Source organism: Capsicum annuum, chromosome 7 (genome assembly GCF_002878395.1).
Source record: "Capsicum annuum cultivar UCD-10X-F1 chromosome 7, UCD10Xv1.1, whole genome shotgun sequence".
Taxonomy (NCBI): Eukaryota; Viridiplantae; Streptophyta; class Magnoliopsida; order Solanales; family Solanaceae; genus Capsicum; species Capsicum annuum.
In genome coordinates, this window is record NC_061117.1 from 221,982,838 (window position 1) to 221,997,349 (window position 14,512).

Genomic DNA, 14,512 nt, shown 5'->3' on the forward strand with positions numbered 1-14,512 from the left:
AACGAAATTAAGCAACAAATCAATATCAAAGTAGCAATTCATCACCAATCCAAATCAAACAACACACGAGATTCCATTCAATGCACCATATTCCATCAACAATGAAATAAAAAGAGAAAAATAGTAGAAATAGACCTCAACGATGATTTTATTCCAAATATCAGTCAATCGAGAAGATGAATCCGCGTGTCAAAAAATCTTGATTCGAACCTCAACAACGAACCAATAGGAAATTCACAACTCGATTAACCAACTCGATTAACCAACCCAAAATATAGCAAACCCCAAAACAATTTCGCACCAATGAGACCGAGATAGAAAATGATATGAGACCGAGATAGAAAATGAGCATTCGAAACCTCGATGCTACTGACCCGTTAGTACCCTCACCGTTTTTCTCAGTTACAGGTGATGGAGATGGATTGAACTCACTGATTTACTTGTTTTTTGGCAGATACCGGCCGTTTTTCGGCAAATATCACTGGAGTCAGACCGCAACAGATCAGTTCAGTCGATTTGGGACTGATTTTGCTAATTTCGATGAGTTATCGCCAATTTCAATGGGTTACCCGACCAATTTTTCGCTATTTTCCGGTGAAGAGAAGGTCGCGGAACAGTGATGCGACGGGGAATGTTGTTTCTCTCATCTCTCTCTCTCCCCATCTCAGTTTCTCCAACCAGCTATCTTCGATCGATTGTGCGTCTCCCTGAAGAAAAAAACCAAAAATAGGTCCCGTTTCTTATCCTCAATCTTCTCTCTCGATCTACTCTATTTTTTTGTGTGTACGTAGAAGAATGAAGCTTTTTGTAGGAATTATGTGGAGCAGTGAGGATGAGTGTGAATTTATATAAGGTCTGTGATGAAGATGGTGGATGAGTGTGTGCTCTCTGTGTGCGTGTATATGAATATTGGTGAATAAGGAGCCAAAAATGAAGGTCTGCGTGGCTATGGTCAATTGAGAGTCTCTCTTTTAAATCCCTAGAAAACGCTCTCTTATGGAAGAAGAAACCCTCCTTTTGAAAAAGATCCCCCCTGTATTATTATCTAGTGTGTATATATCCTTAGTCGAAGGAAAAAAAACGTAACCAAGAGGGGGTAAATGGATGGGGTAACGTGGGTTAGGGGGTAAGGTAGGTGGTTAGGATAAGGTAGAGGGTGTTGAGATTTAATTGGTTGAGTAGTTAGTTTGTTATTTTTATATTTTTGTGAGATATAATCACACGGGTGAGGGCACGCAGAAAGATGAGGGTAAAATGGTAAAAATATTTTCAGGGAGGGATAAAATTGCGTGTCTACATCATGCCCCTCTTTGCATGTAAACACAAAGTGTTTTCATACAAAGAAGTAGACAACAAGATAGAATTTTGACCCGATCATTATTCAAAGAAATAAACAAAAGGAAGAAGGATAATTGAGTTGGAGAGTCGAGTGAGGTCTCATCGAGGTTCCGGTCCGCGGATCTGTCATTACATCAAAAATAAAAATTACAAGTTAAAAATATAAAAGAAATTACAAAAGCTCTATCTATGCAGCTTTTCTTGACTCTTGACTCGCTACTTCATCACCCTATTCTTCAGGCGGGCTCCTGACTTGCAATTTCTTCACCCTATTCTTTAGGCGGGCTCCTGACTTGCAATTTCATCGCTAGTTGCTTGTTTTTCAATTCCTTCACCCTATTCTTCAGGCGGATTCCTAACCTGCTATTTTTTAATCTGTTGACTTTCAATTTCTTTACCTTGTTGCTTGACTTTCAACTTTTCACCATGTTGCTTGACTTTTCATTTATTCGTCCTATTACTTGACTTTAAACTTTTCACCATTTTGCTTGACTTTTATTTATTCACCCTGTTCTTCAGGCGGGCTCCTGAAATCACATCAAAACTTAAAATAAAATTATACCAAACAAAGAGTATTATAAAGAGATTTCATTTGCCAGAAAAGTGAAGTTCCAAACACAAGAATTAAATTTTGCTCCAGTTTATCATTAAAGGACTTTTGTGACAGTCACATCATTATAGGAACCAAGGAGAATGACTCGACTAAAAGGTACGTCTTATAGGAATCAGACGGATGACTTGACTAAAAAGTACGTCTTATAGGAATCAAGGGAAATGACTCGACTAAAAGGTACGTCTTATGGGAATCAAGGGAAATGACTCGACTAAAAGGTACGTCTTCTAGGGGTTACTGATCCACATATATCTCTATGTTCTACATTGTTTAATAATATAGGTTCAGGTGCTCAGTCTAATAGGAATCAAAGGTGATAACTCAATTAAAAGGTACGTCTTATAGGAATCAAAGGAGATGACTCGACTAAAAGTTACGTCTTCTAGGGGTCAAGGGGAATGACTTGACTAAAAGGTATGTCTAATAGGAATCAAAGGGAATGACTCGACTAAAAGGTACGTCTTCTAGGGGTCAAGGAAATAACTCGACTAAAAGGTACTTCTTATACGAATCAAAGGGAATGACTCAACTAAAAGGTACATCTTCTAGGGTTCAAAGGGAATGACTCGACTAAAAGGTACGTCTTCTAGGGGTCAAAGGGAATGACTTGACTAAAAGGTACGTCTTCTAGGGGTCAAAGGGAATGACTCGACTAAAAAGTACGTCTTCTAGGGGTCAAGGGGAATGACTCGACTAAAAGGTACATCTTTTAGGGGTCAAAGAGGATGACTCGATTAAAAGGTACGTCTTCTAAGGGTCAAGAGAAATGACTCGACTAAAAGGTACGTCTTCTAGGGGTCAAAGGGAATGACTCGACTAAAAGGTACGTCTTCTAGGGGTCAAGGAAAATGACTCGACTAAAAGGTACGTCTTATAGGAATCAAGGTTCAATTTAAGAAGTGTATCCCCTAGCAAATGAAAACTGAAATCCCTGGACAAGAAAGTGTATCTCCAAGGGATATAGGATGATGAATTTTACTATGATTTGATTATCAAACCTGTGCATCAATATTGTTTCCTGCATTTGTAGGAATGAGGCATTGTAGCCCTTGATATTTATGCTATGAAGTCCTTGATTTAAAGGTAACATATTTCCTGATTCATCAAAGAAAACTTGTAAGTTTAAAAACACGGTGGTTGGTTTGTGGCTTTAGATTTCGCGGCAATCGCTCTTGCCATCATTACATTTAACCTTGCTTCCAACCATTAGCATATATCATTGACTTGCTAAATCATTAACTCGAACTCAGATTATTAAGAGTGACTAAAACAAACACAGTATCTCTGCTTTGCCATGCTTCTCAGATAGACCTTTTAAACCTTAGTATTTCTATGAGTTCCCGACTTGTCTGTTGAGAAAAATTTTTCATGCCTTATTTCAGCTCACAATCATGTGCCTTTCATGTGTTGGCCTTTTGTTTTGCTTTATGCAATTAAAGAAGCCAGTAGCCAGTTTTGAGATCCTTTCTTACTTGTTTTGACATGGACTTAACTCAAAGACAAGAGAAAGATAATAACAATTTTTCTTTTATTTGGATAACTGACTCAAGAAGATAAAAATGTAACTATAGAAAAGAAAGAAATGACAATGAATGTCCCCATTGAAAAAGATGAAAGAAAAGTTTATCTGGAAATGATAGTCAACTCTAATGATTATGACATGCATATCAAATTAAACTGTCTGATCTTTCCATCCAAAATACTCACAAATCGTTGTTGAGTTAATGACCCTGAAAGTGAGTTGCTTCCTTGGGCCAATTACATTCTGAGACCTCATTCGGCTAGTGGCGCCTTGAAGGGTTTCCGCCAACAAGTCTCTCTCATTTCTTTTTATCACCTCACCATTTCCTTATGGTATCCGAGAGGGTTTTTCACCAATAAGATTCTCTTATTTTCATTTCTTTCAACTCACAGTCGTCTCACAGTGCCCGTAAGGGTTTTCACCGATAAGACTCTTATTTTATCTCTCTCAACTTACCATCATCTTACGGTGCCCATGAGGGTTTTCACCAATAAAACTCTCTCATTTTTATTTCTCTCCTGATTCTGCTGAGGAAAATAAGTAGTTCCCAAAATACGTCATCACATCCATTGCATGTTTAGTCTTAACATTCTCAAAGATTGATCTGAAGATCTTTATTTGGTTGAAACTTGGATTTTGGATAGGGTTAGAAAGAAAGGATGGCATGGGGAACAAACGACACTTAAAGTGGGATAGGACTTACAACTTTTGGAATCGACTCAAACAATGAGGATTAACTCATGCCCCAGTTTCTTCTGACTGGGTGACTCTAAATTGTTTATTTGGTTGGACCGAGCCCCGGGTAGGGCATCCTACGTATCTCACTCCCGAAAGTGGAGAATCAGGTTACGCGTAGTTCTGTTAGCTTATTCTTTTTTTGCTTGATTCTGACTTGTTTTTTTTTTTGGCTTGTTTTTCTTTGTGATTTTTCTGACTCTAATTTCTCGACACTCTTTTCTTCCTTCTTGGACACATTTTTCTCTTTTTTTTTTTAACTTTCTGACTCTATTCTCTTTCTTGATACTTTTCTGTAGAGCTTTGCTGGCTTTATCTTGATTCCAAAAGAGGGGTATGAAAGAAAATAACACTAAGGCTCAAATGGGGTAAACAAAGGATGACACAACGTTTGGATAGCAGAATAAAATGCATTCATCATATCAATCCTTGAAAATACTAGTACCTAGCATGCAATGTGAAAGTGCACGATCAACATCACTTATGACATGTTTTACAACACTAACTTTCCCCGAGCATGTGTGTCACCTCTTTTCTATACTTGTCAAATATACAACTCTATATTTATTGTACATCCCTCACATTGAATGACTCATGCTTTCGTGGAGTTGATTTTCTTTCTGTTCATTTTGATAGGATCAGCAGACACTGTTTGACCTAATTGAGCTATGTTTTTCAATTGATGACCAAGTTATTCATGTGATTCTCAAAATAATTGTCTTAATTTTCAAAAAAGGGCTTCAACTTGTCACCAAATGTTTCAGCACTCTACCTATTTTCTCAGATGTTTTTTTAAACTTAGCCCTCTGATTCCATGTTTCATGATTAAATTAGACTTTAAGATCTAGCTGAAAATTTCACAAGCATGTCATATCACTAGAGTCAACATAAAATGTAATGTATAAAAAAAACAAACAAACAACACATATTTAAAACACAAAGGAAAAGGGGCAATTCAGTTAGTTGAAATAAAAGATATAAGGGTTTGAACATAAACAAAAAAAAGCCAAACTAAGATAGATCCCGAACTACAACCCTGAAATAATTCAAAAAACAGAAAAGAAAATAAAACAAACTACCAGACCTCTTCCTAGTAGGGAGGGGGGTGACTTCTCAATTGCTCAGCCTGACAACTTAGCCACTGGTTTGCATACCAGCATGACTAGAGCTTCCTACACTGTCAATGTTCTGCACTATAATTGATCTATCTTGAATCTTCTTTTAAATTTCTCTTTTCAAATCTCGACAATCTTCAATACTATGACCCTGAGCATCAGAATGATACGCGCATCGTACATTAGGATCAAAATTTCTTGAATGTCGATTAAGAGTGCACCCAAGAAGAGGATTTATCATGCCTCATTGTACTAATCTCTAAAATAAACTGGTATACAAATCTCTAATTGGTGTGAAGCGATCTCTCGAATTCTGCCTTATTTCATTGTTTGGCTTGGATCGAAAATCAGGCTTGAAAGGATTTTGGTATGTTTGTAGAGTTAGAAGATGACTCTGAGGAGTTGGTGTGTTCCACTATGGGTAAGATGGGGGTTGAACATATGATTGTGATTTATATACTAGATATGGAGGTGGAGGAGCAGAGTATAATGGATTTTGGGAGTGATTCTATAGAGCTTGGGCATGAACTTGGGTTTGAGCCTGAAAGTGACGACAACGGGATCTTCTTGACCGTACCCGCTGTCCAACTACAATAGAAGATGCAACTTCCTCATTCTTTGTCTCCCCAACACTTCCTAAACTCTTTTGAATTGCTTGAGTTGTCGCTTTCAATGTTGTAAAACTCACAATGTGACTAGTCTTAATTCCCTCTTCTATCATCTTCCCCATTTTGAGGACCTCAATAAATGGCTTGCCTAATGCAGGTAACAAGTGTTGATAATATGTTTCATCCTGCGCTTGAAAAAGTACCTCCACTATCTTACTTTCTTTCATTGACGATTTCACCCTAGCAGCTTGTTCACGCCATCTAATCGCATACTCTCTGAAAGTCTCAGTACTCTTTTTCTTCATGTTAGTTAGGGATTTCTCATCAGGAATCAACTCCACATTGTATTGGAATTGTTGCACAAATTCATTAGCTAGGTCATCCCAACTAATCCACTTGTCGATGTCTTGGTCAACAAACCATTCTGAGGCTAGGCCTGAAAGACTCTCACCAAAATATGTCATGAGTAATTTTTTCAGGATTGCCATGTCCATCATACTTCTCAAACTTCGGCATTTTAAAACCAAAAGGAAGATGAACCCCTGAAAACATACACAGATCTTTATATGAGACACTTTTGTACCCCTCAAGTCCCTGGAGGTCTTTCATAGCCAGTTCCAAACTTCTTAATTTTCTAGTCATTTCCTCTTATTCTTCTGTTATAACAGGCTTCTCAGTGTTAAGAGGAAATTCAGGCGGGTGAGTATAGCCATAAGGATTAGTTGACTTAAATGTGGGCTCAATAGCATGATGTTGATCAACAAAAATATTCAATACAGGCTCTCTCGCAGAGTGGAGAGGCACAACTTGTGGATAAAACTCAAAAGTAGGAGCTTCGAGTGGGGGTGGTGCTGCAAAAACATGAACAGTGGGTGGAGCCGAGCATGTGGTAGCTTTGTGTTGAGGAGTGAGGAAATGTATTGGAAGTGTTTGGATAATGTTGCCCCGGAGCAGTTCCTGATGCATATTGTGCTGTGTCAACAAAAATAGGAAACTGTTTATGTGACACTGGAGGCAAGCTAGAAAGATATTCCAGATTATCAGCGGGAAATGGAGGAGGTGGTAACCCATTAGCCCAAACTCAATGCATTTCTATCATTTGTTGCCTTAATTTTCAAATCTCTTCATTAGCTTCTAAATTCTCATTGCCCGAACTCCCTATCTGATCAGTGACAACAAACTCGATATCCTTGTTGGCCATAACTTTCTCTGTGACTTGGTCCAATATGGAGGACCAGTCAAAATGCCACAAACCAACCACCTTAAACTAACTGAACAAGAGATAACAAATGCGTTAGAATTCAACATTTTTTTTAAAACCCTTTTTTTTCTTTTTGAAAAGGTCACCGAACCCAAGAGGGGTGCCTACGTATCTCACCCCCGAAAGAGGAGAATTCGGTGTGCATAGTTCATGAAGTCTTGTCACAATGGCCAATTAATTCTCTTTCCTTTATTTTTCAGAAACTTCAAAAATAACAAATTGTCAAAAGAATTGACAAAAATCTTTTTGCATTTTTCAGGTTTAAACTCCCTATACAAAATGAAACCTATGATTACCAAAGAAAAATCTTTTTGGGTTTTCGATTTTTGAATTTCATACGAAAATGAGACTTGAAGCAATTAACAAAAAATCTTTTTTTGTGATTTTCTTTTAAAGATGTATGGAAACACTAACTTTAAAGGAAAAGTGAAGAAAATCTTTTGGGGGATTTTTCAAATCACTCCCGAGAGAGGAGAATCAGGGGTGCGTAGTTCATCCAGATTGGACAATTAATGATTAAATAACAGATTGCACCCTGACTTGACACACGACCAACGACACACGATGAATAACATAACAATTTTTTTTTTTGAGTTTTCAATTTGACACTTCACATAAAAAATGACACCAACAGCTATGAAAGAAAATCTTTTTGGTATTTTCGTTATATGAAATGTACAAAACTTCTACCACCTTTTTTTTGAATTTTTCTTCTATAAAAAGCTCCTAAAAAAAATTATTTTGGAGTTTTCGAATTGTGAATTCTTGCTAAATGAAACAAAAGGAAAATCTTTTTAATGTTTTTTTTAATTATTTTTGAAAAATGAGTGCAAAAAGTAAAAAAAAATCTTTTTTTTTTGAATTTTTGAATCGTGGAAAACAAAAGCCATAAAGAACCTAACAACTACAAAACTCTTTTTTGATTCACCTTTTCTCCTTTTTCCCTTTTTTTTAAATTTTTCCATGCCTACACACCTTTCTTTAATTCTAGCACATGCTTTCCCCAAATTAGTCCATCAAATGGCCCTGTTACCCTCAAAATGCAACATTTAGCACGTAGGTATGCTTCAGAGGTGAGTCTCCTACAAAGGACTAAGTGGGTCCCGCTAGGTCTCAATATGATGCAGATAAATATGACCTAAAGGTTGACCTACGTTGTGGTTCACTAATAAGGCCGTTCGGGGGAGCATATGGTCAATAGTGGTTGTTTTGCTTTTCACCTACTCCATACATCCAACGGCTTCCCCTCCTAAAATAAGGGTGACTTAACTAGAGTTCGTGCGCACGACGTGCACTCTGGGACTTGTTGCAGAAAGAATTGACTCGGGTTATGCACATGATGCCAGATATAAAGTGGTTGCACACAAGAGAAAAACGGTAAACACGTAGCACTCAACAATGATAAAATAAACAACAAATGATAACACAAACAATGTTTATACACCCATAATGTCAAAGTAAGCCGATACAACTCCAAAAATAAGCTCGAATTCTGAAAAAGTCCCTGGCAGAGTCGCCGGAGCTGTCACACCCCCTTTTTTGTAACTCCAAAAGGATTGATTTTAAGTTTGAAAGGATTTTTTATTATCAAAGTAACAAAAAGATTGAAAATTAATTTTGAAAAAGGATTGTTTACATTTTTTGCTCAGAGTCGCCACTTGACATAATTCGGTGTGCCATGTCACCTTTGAAAGATTCTTTTCAAAATGATTTGACTCTTTAAACAGGTTTACGAACAAAGATTCCGGCTAAGAAATTATGTTGACCGAGGGAAAGGTGTTAGGCACCCCTTGATCCTGTGGTTCGACCACGGTCGCTTGGTAGAGTGTATTGGCTAATTTGACACTACGAATGTACAAACCACACAAAAACATATAAAACAATCAAACAAACAAACAAAATAAAACGAATAAAAAATATAGTGTCCAGTCCCGAAATAGAAAAATACGGAAATGTAAATCCTATTTTAAACTAATCCTAGACTAAGTCCGAATGCCTCACCCGATGCCTCGGGCCTTGATCACGAACCTCCTTCGAAAACATAATACGTCGGGGCATTCCCCGCTGAACAAATACATGAAACCTCGGGGCATCCCCCGGCCAAATGAATACACTTGAATCAAATACGATAAACTAGAAAGAAACATTCTCACGCACATTCAAACATTCAACCAAAACACAAGTTCTAAATTTGCCTACCCGAACCTACATTTGCCTATCCATTTCAACATATCATAATTCTATCACGTTCCAATAATACTTATGCTCATTCCGAATTGAACGAGACAACACTAAACCAAAGTTAATCTAAATTCTCCCATTTTGACCAATTTCTCAATTCCGCCTCAAATTTTCTTTTAATGCTAAATTTCCACAATTCATGATTTTTATTTCAATAATCCACAATCACTTTTTAACGAAATTAAGCAACAAATCAATATCAAAGTAGCAATTTATCACCAATCCAAATCAAACAACACACGAGATTTCATTCAATGCACCATATTCCATCAACAATGAAATAAAAAAAGGAAAAGAGTAGAAATGGACCTCAACGATGATTTTATTCCAAATATCAGTCAATCGAGAAGACGAATCCACGTGCCAAAAAACCTCGATTCGAACCTCAACAACGAACCAATAGGAAATTCACAACTCGACTGACCAACCCAAAATATAGCAAACCCCAAAACAATTTTGCACCAATGAGACCGAGATAGAAAATGAACGTTCGGAACCTCGATGCTACTGACCCGTTAGTACCCTCGCCGTTTTTCTCAGTTAAGGTGATGGAGATGGATTGAACTCACTGATTTACTTGTTAGATGGATTGAACTCACTGATTTACTTGTTTCCCGACAGATACCAGCTGTTTTTCAGTGAATTTCACTGGATTCAAACCGCAACAAATCGGTTCAGTCAATTTGGGACTGATTTTGCTAATTTCGAAGAGTTCTCGCCAATTTCAATGGGTTACCCGATAGAGTTTTCGCTATTTTCCGGTAAAGAGAAGGTCGCCGAAACAGTGATGCGACGGGGACTGCTGTTTCTCTCCTCTCTCTTTCTCCCGCATCTCAGTTTCTCCAACCAGCTCTCTCCGATCGATTGTGCATCTCCCCGAAGAAGAAAATAAAAAATGGATCCCGTTTCTCCCCCTCAATCTTCTCTCTCGATCTACTCCATTTTTCTGTGTATACGTAGAAGAATGAAGCTTTTTGTAGGAATTTTGTGGAGTAGTGAGGATGAGTGTTTATTTATATAAGGTCTGTGATGAAGATGGTGGATGAGTGTGTGCTCTCTGTGTGCGTGTAAGTGAATATTGGTGAATAAGGAGCCAAAAATGGATATCTGCGTGGCTATGGTCAATTGAGAGTCTCTCTTCCAAATCCCTGGAAAACGCTCTCTTATGGAAGAAAAAGCCCTCCTTCTGAAAAAGATCCCCCTGTATTATTATCTAGTGTGTGTATATATCCTTAGTTGAAGGGAAAAAAAATGCGACCAAGAGGGGGTAAGTGGATGGGGTAACGTGGGTTAGGGGGTGAGGTAGGTGGTTAGGATAAGGTAGAGGGTGTTGAGATTTAATTGGTTGAGTAGTTAGTTTGTTATTTTTTGTATTTTTGTGAGATATAATCACACGGATGAGGGCACACAGTAAGACGAGGGTAGAATGGTAAAAATGTTTTCAGGGAGGGACAAAATTACGTGTCTACAATTGATTACTCACTTTTTTAGTGCGCATTCAAAGTATGATTTAGGTGCACACTCTTTGCCAGAAACTTATGTGATATACGAAAGTTAAATGATAAGGCTTGTCGCTACTTTAATTCAAAAGTAATCGCCAGTTCCAAAAATTTTACACACCCCTAATATAATTGAGTAAAAGATTTACATGTTCTCCTAATATAATTGAATAAAAGATTTACATGTTCTTACATCCCTAATATAATTGAGTAAAAGATTTACATGTTTTTCGTCAAATTTCTGACTTCGACACTGATTATCAATATAGATACCAAGTTCAAACATAAAGTAATGAAAACATCAATTGCGAATAAATTTCTAAAATCAAAATCTTTCATTCGAACTTTTATATTTCGATATACTACATAAAACAAAATTACAAATCATATATTAAACCAAATAAACAACACTAAAATCTAACAGTACTTGGACCCCAACAACTCAAACCAATAACTTTATTCACCATCTCTTCTTTCTTCTTCCACTTCTCACTAGACACCACTGGCCCTGGTGAACCTGTTGGAGTTGTAGAAAATCTCCTCACTGAACTCGAAGTATTATTATTAGTAATTAAATAAGTCTTAGCATAGTGATTAATTGACCTTAATGCATAATTCCATCTAGCAAATCCTTGATCTTTTAATGCTTCTACTGCTCCTATACTTGCTGCTACTATCCATGCGGATCCTTTTGTTGCTCCCGCATTCATTTTTAGTAAGGACGACAAGTAAAATAGTATGTTATATTTTTTGTTTGGTGTATTTGAGGATGAATCAGATGTTAATTTTGTGTGTGTAGTATGTATATATAGGGAGAGGTTAAATATAAGGGTGGAATAATCTGGAAGAAAGAGAAAGGAATTGGAAATATGAAAAACTAGAGGCGGATTTGCCTATAGTTTAGGAAAAGATCCATAGTTTTTGATTTACTTACTTTACTTGCATAATAATAAAGTAAGGCAATTAATTATTTTTACAGTCCCTAAACTTATGGGAATATTATATTTAGATATTCAAATTTACTTTCTTTTTTCGATTGAGCACCTTAAATTCTAATGAATTATTTTAATTTAGTCTATTAGGTATTTGAGTTAACAATTCTAAAGGGGTTTTGGGAAGGATATGTGTACTCAGACCATGCTTTATGTTGAAGGTAGAAATGTTATTTTCGATAAACTTTTGAATTGATAAAACATAGATAAAAGTAGTTAGGCAATAGAAGTACCATAAACGAAGAAGTACCATAAACGAAGAAGTCGTGACAAAAATACTATGATAAATATGACATAACCTTTTGTGAAGTAGCTATAATAAAAAGAATGAAGTAAGTTAACCACATAAAATATAATACTTTCTTTAATTATATGCGTTTAACTTAACAAGCCATAAATCCCATATATTTTCTATTTGAAATTGATGATGCGTATAAATAAAGAAGACTACACTTTATATGGCTAATTTAACTATTTAATACATAAATAAAAACGGACAAATCTTTTTCATTATTTGAATTGAAAGTGTTTAATTGTATAATAAGTACTTTATTAGGAATTGAATTATTTAAATGAAATAAAAATATCTACATAAAATATCATAATAAATTTAAGGAATTAAGAATGAGTATGTAGTGTTTAAAAACCAGGGCAGCTGTGCACGCGGAATCTTTGTCTTTTCTTTACAAGTCAGTTTGCTGGTTACGTAAGCCCACGGATTTTTTTGGACTCTTTAAGTTTAGTTTTTTTTTTTATTCGGTGTTCGATACCTGCATTGGAGTACGATTAATTCGAATTTAGGTCCGATAGGACTCCATTTTAGTGTGTAGTGCTCCCAACAAAGTTTTTTTCATGCCCAAGGTTAATCCCTCGACCTCTGATTAAAGGTGAAGCAGCCCCATCCATTGCACCACAATTATATTGGCGACTCAAGGGGGTTATTGTTCACTTATTTGCCTAAAATTCATTCTACGTGGACCATGAGAATAGGAAATGTAAAATTTCTAATTTATGGACTTTATATTATAATTTCAAATTTTTATTGAGTTTCAAACAAATATATATAGAGTTTGCAATAAAATTATTGAGTTCGCGGTTAAATTTAGAATTGTAGTAGTAATAATTTTCTTTTGTTGGAGGAGATGTGGAAGAAATAGTGATAGATAAAAACTTATCTTTCTTCTTAATTTATATGATATATTTTCTTTTTTAGCTTGTTCACGTCATAAAAATAAATCTTTCTAAATGTAAAGTGAGGCTGCGTATAATTATTGTGATCTGATTCTTTCTCGCACTTGTATAACAGAAACTTTAGTGCATTAGAATGTCCTTTGTCTTTTTTTTTTTCACCATAAGAAATGATTTATAATCTCATAAAATATCTAAGATTTATTTTAAATCATAATTTTTATTTAAAAATTTTAAAAAGAAAAATTGATTTAAGTAATAGGTTAAAAGTAAAAAAATCTCAAGTTCAAATTTTATTACAGATACTAGTATTATGTAAAAAAAAAAATTTGTTCATCTTGATAAATATATTTACATGATATATTTATTGATGAAAGAAAGTAAATTTTTATGTAAATTTAATCGAGATACGTTCAAACTAGTCCTAATATAAAATCGATTATTTTAGTGCTCAAATAGTTGGGAACGGCAAAATGGGATGGCTAGTGAAATCTTGTTCCTCAAGAATTATATTACAATCGTTCTTTACCTTAATTAAAATTGAGATACTATTGATTTAAATTAATTGAAGATATACTTGAATCATAAACGATTGTGTAACTTCTGCCCATATTTGTTGCTAAATATATTCTCTTTTCATTGTTGAGCAAGTCTTCTAATATTGTACTAAAAAATTCTAGGCAATTTTAACCCCCCAAAAAAATAAAATAATAGGCAATTAAATTAACACTTGATTGAGATTTATTTATTTATTTATTTATTTTTATCAATTATATGGAATAAATTTATTTATTTATTTATATTTAATTGATCAAAAATTTTGAAAAATACTTATTTTAGGAAAACAAATTCTTTAAAAATGAGAAAAATTAGTGAAAGTAGGAAATGGCGTGTAAGTTTTAACCCTCTTACTCACACTTCTCATAATACTTGTTTAAATTATACACAAATATTCTTAGAATAATATTTTCTTTCTACGTGCCAAAATAATAAAATACGTAAGTAATTCACTTATAGAATAATCAAAGACATTTAATTATGAAATTTATAAAATCATACTTTTCCCCTTGCTTTAATTATGTTATAATAATGTATGTACCTAATGATTAGTGGAACTGTTGATGTTGATTCTGTAATGAACCAACTGTCCCACATTGGAAAAAAAGAGAAATGCTAAGGGGGTTATAAATCAATGGGTTCTCCCACCTACTAAACTAATCTTTTGGGTTGACCCCCTTAGCATTTCTCTTTTTTTCCAATGTGGGACAATTGATTCATTACAGATTCTCATTCTTAGAAGGAAATTCTCAATCATCGGTCGTTAACTTTTCTTTTCTTTTTTAATGATAATCGTGATGTTTGAGTCAGTTTGCATGCATTTCGATTAATTTCACGGAATA

The 14,512-nt window shown here is 35.2% G+C and overlaps 1 long non-coding RNA gene across 1 annotated transcript; it reads right to left on the reverse strand.

The window, feature by feature from the left end:
- Nucleotides 1-7: 7 nt before the first annotated feature.
- LOC124900129 lies at nucleotides 8-12,176 on the reverse strand. Its single transcript, XR_007057891.1, has 2 exons — nucleotides 9,743-12,176; nucleotides 8-1,865 (listed from the first exon to the last, which is right to left on the reverse strand). It is a non-coding gene; the product is annotated as an uncharacterized LOC124900129 (long non-coding RNA).
- Between the last annotated feature and the right edge of the window lie 2,336 nt (nucleotides 12,177-14,512).